General features: G+C 40.8%; 1 long non-coding RNA gene across 1 annotated transcript in view; it reads right to left on the bottom strand.

Moving 5' to 3' along the window:
* The window catches only part of LOC108298852, a 22,417-nt gene extending 19,882 nt beyond the window's left edge, over positions 1-2,535 (bottom strand). The window contains exon 1 of the long non-coding RNA XR_001822723.1: positions 2,468-2,535. This is a non-coding gene — a long non-coding RNA (uncharacterized LOC108298852). The remainder of the gene's footprint in view (positions 1-2,467) is intronic.
* Positions 2,536-3,523: the final 988 nt, after the last annotated feature.

Raw genomic sequence — 3,523 nt, 5'->3', positions numbered from 1 at the left:
GCAAGACCCCATCTCTACAAAAAAAAATCAAAAAATTTTCCAGGTGTGGCGGTGTCTGCCTGTAGTCTCAGCTCCTCGGGAGGCTAAAGTGGGAGGATCACTTGAGTCCTGGAAGTCAAGACTGCAGTGAGTCAAGATCATGCCACTGCACTCAAGCTTGTGATTCAAAGTGAGACACTGTCTCAGAAAAATAAAACAAAAGACTGGAGTTTTGTTTTCGCATTTGTAAAAGGTGGATGATACTATCTCCTTCAGAGAGTTACTACAAGGATGGCAATACAATTATTTCTTTTTCCTCTCCTTTTAGAAATACAATGAGATAGGCATAGTGTCCAGGTGAGGTGGCTCATACGTGTAATCCCAGCACTTTGAGAGTCCGACGCGGGTGGATCACCTGAAGCCAGGAGTTCAAGACCAGCCTAGCCATCATGGTGAAACCCTGACTCCACTAAAACTACAAAAATTAGCCCAGCATGCTAGCACGTGCCTACAATCCCAGCTACTTTGGAAGCTGAGGCAGTAGAATTGCTTGAACCCAGGAGGTGGAGGTTGTGGTGAGCTGAGATCATCCGAGCCTGGGAGACAGAGCAAGACTCCATCTAAAACAAAACAAAACAAAACAGAAAACTCGTGTGGTGGCTAACACCTGTAATCCCGGCACTGTGGAAGGCTGAGGTAGGTGGATCACCTGAGGTCAGGGGTTTAAGACCAGCCTGACCAAGATGCAGAAACCCTGTCTCTACTAAAAATACAAAATTAGCCAAGCATGGTGGTGCATGCCTGTAATCTCAGCTTCTGGGGAGGCTGAGGCAGGAGAATCGCTTGAACCTGGGAAGCGGAGGTTGCAGTGAGCCAAGATTGTGCTCCAGGATGGATAACAAGAAGGAAACTCCATCTCAAAAATATAATAATTATTATTAGGCATAGTGAACAAGATAGTGTCAGGTGACACCTGCACCACCACTTAGTACCACTTTGAGCCCAGATAGACCACTTAGGTCTCTGTGCCTCTGTTTTTCTGCCTGTCAATTAGGAAACATATGAGGATATACTCCCAAGATGATGCTCAAGGCTAAATAATGTAACCCATGAACACGCCTAGACCAGCACCTCCTGCATTTTAAGACTCCTCCTTTTAGGCTGTTGTTGTTACTGTTACTATTTTACTAACTGTATTGATTCCTAGCCTGTGAAAAAATGGATCAGAAGTTTGTGAACAAGACCATGATTCCTTCCCAAATGATTAATAACCCCACTTGTTCTTTCTTTCTTTCTTTTTTTATATTTTTCTCTGGGAGAAAGAGGTGGAAAGAGAACTTTCCAAATACATTATATTTATTTATTTATTTATATAGATGATATATTTATATAGATATATTTATATAGATATTTACATATATACATTTATATATATATATTTTATTGCATTTTAGGTTTTGGGGTATATGTGAAGAACATGCAAGATTGTGGCATAGCTACATATATGGCAATGTAGTTTGTTGCCTTCCTCCCCATCACCTATATCTGACATTTCTCCCCATGTTATCCCTCTCCAACTCCACACCCCCCGCTGTCCCTCCCCTATTTACCCCCCACAGACCCCAGAGAGTGATGCTCCACTCCCTATGCGATGTGTTGTCATTGTTCAACATCCGCCTATGAGTGACAACATGCGGTGTTTAATTTTCTGTCCTTGTGTCAGTTTGCTGAGAATGATGGTTTCCAGGTTCATCCATGTGCCTAGAAAGGACAACAACTCATCACTTCTTATGGCTGCATAGTATTCCATGGTGTATATGTGCCACATTTTTCCTGTCCAGTCTATCATTGATGGGCATTTGTGTTGGTTCCAGGTCTTTGCTATTGTAAACAGTGCTGCAGTGAACATTCGTGTGCATGTGTTCTTATAAGAGAACGATTTATAATCCTTTGGATATATACCCAATAATGGGATTGTTGTGTCAAATGAAATTTCTATATCTAGGTCCTTGAGGAATCGCCACACTGTCTTCCACAATGGTTGAACTAATTTGCACTCCCACCAACAGTGTAAAAGTGTTCCTATTTCCCCACATCCTCTCCGGCATCTGTTGTCTCTAGATTTTTTAATGATCACCATTCTAACTGGTGTAAGATGGTATCTCAATGTCGTTTTGATTTGCATTTCTCTAGTGACCAGTGATGATTAGGATTTTTTCATGTTTATTGGCCTCATATATGTCTTCTTTGTAAAGTGTCTGTTCCTATCCTTCACCCTCTTTTGAATGGGTTTGCTTGTTTTCTTCTTGTAAATCTGTTTTAGTTCTTTGTGGATTCTGGATATCAGCCCTTTGTCAGATGGGTAGATTGCAAAATTTTTTTCCCATTCTGTTGGTTGCTGATTTGCTTTAATGATTGTTTCTTGCGCTGTGCAGAAGCTGTGCAGTTTGATTAGGTCCCATTTGTCTACTTTGGCTTTTGGTGCCACTGCTTTTTGTGTTTTAGTCATGAAGTCCTTTCCTATGCCTATGTCCTGAATGGTTTTGCCTAGATTTTTTTCTAGGGTTTTTATGGTGTTAGGTCTTATGTTTAAGTCTTTAATCCATGTGGAGTTAATTTTAGTATAAGATGTCATGAAGGGGCCTATTTTCTGCTTCCTGCACATGGCTAGCCAGTTTTCCCCACACCATCTATTAAACAGGGAATCATTTCCCCATTGCTTGTTTTTGTCAGGTTTGTCAAGAATTGGATGGTTGTATAGGTGTGGTGTTGCCTCTGAGGCCTCTGTTGTGTTCATTGGTCTATACCTCTGTTTTGGAACTAGTACCATGGTGTTTTAATTACTGTATCCTTGTAGTATAGTTTGAAGTCCGGTAGTGTGATGCCTCCCGCTTTGTTCTTTTTGCTTAGAATTGACTTGGCTATGCGGGCTCTCTTTTTGTTCCATACGAAGTTTAAGGTGTTTTCTTCCAGTTCTGTGGAGAAGGCCATTGGTAGCTTGATGGGTATAGTGTTGAATCTATAGATTACTTTGGGCAGTATGGCCATTTTCAAGATACTGATTCTTTCTAACCATAAGCATGGAATGTTTCTCCATCTGTTTGTGTCCTCTCTTATTTTGTTGAGCAGTGGTTTGTAGTTCTCCCTGAAGAGGTTCTTTACATTCTTTGTTAGTTGTGTTCCTAGGTATTTTATTTTCTTTGTAGCAATTGTGAATGACAGTTCATTCTTGTTTTGGCTCCCTGTGAGCCTGTTATTGGTGTACAGGAATGCTTGTGATTTTTGCCCATTGATTTTGTATCCTGAGACTTTGCTGAAGTTGCTTATCAGTTTCAGGAGCTTTTAGGCTGATATGATGAGGTCTTCTATATACAATGATGTTGTCTGCAAATAGACAATTTGATTTCCCCCTTTCCTAATTGCACACCCTTTATTCTTTTCTTGCTCTGGCTAGAACTTCCAATACTATATTGAATAGTTGTGGTGAGAGAGGGCATCTTTGTCTAGTGGCAGATTTCAAAGGGAATGCTTCCAGTTTTTGCCC

Source organism: Cebus imitator, unplaced genomic scaffold (assembly GCF_001604975.1).
Source record: "Cebus imitator isolate Cc_AM_T3 unplaced genomic scaffold, Cebus_imitator-1.0 Scaffold1138, whole genome shotgun sequence".
NCBI lineage: Eukaryota > Metazoa > Chordata > Mammalia > Primates > Cebidae > Cebus > Cebus imitator.
Note: the sequence above shows the minus strand (reverse complement) of the source record. Positions and strands in the feature narration are given on the sequence as shown.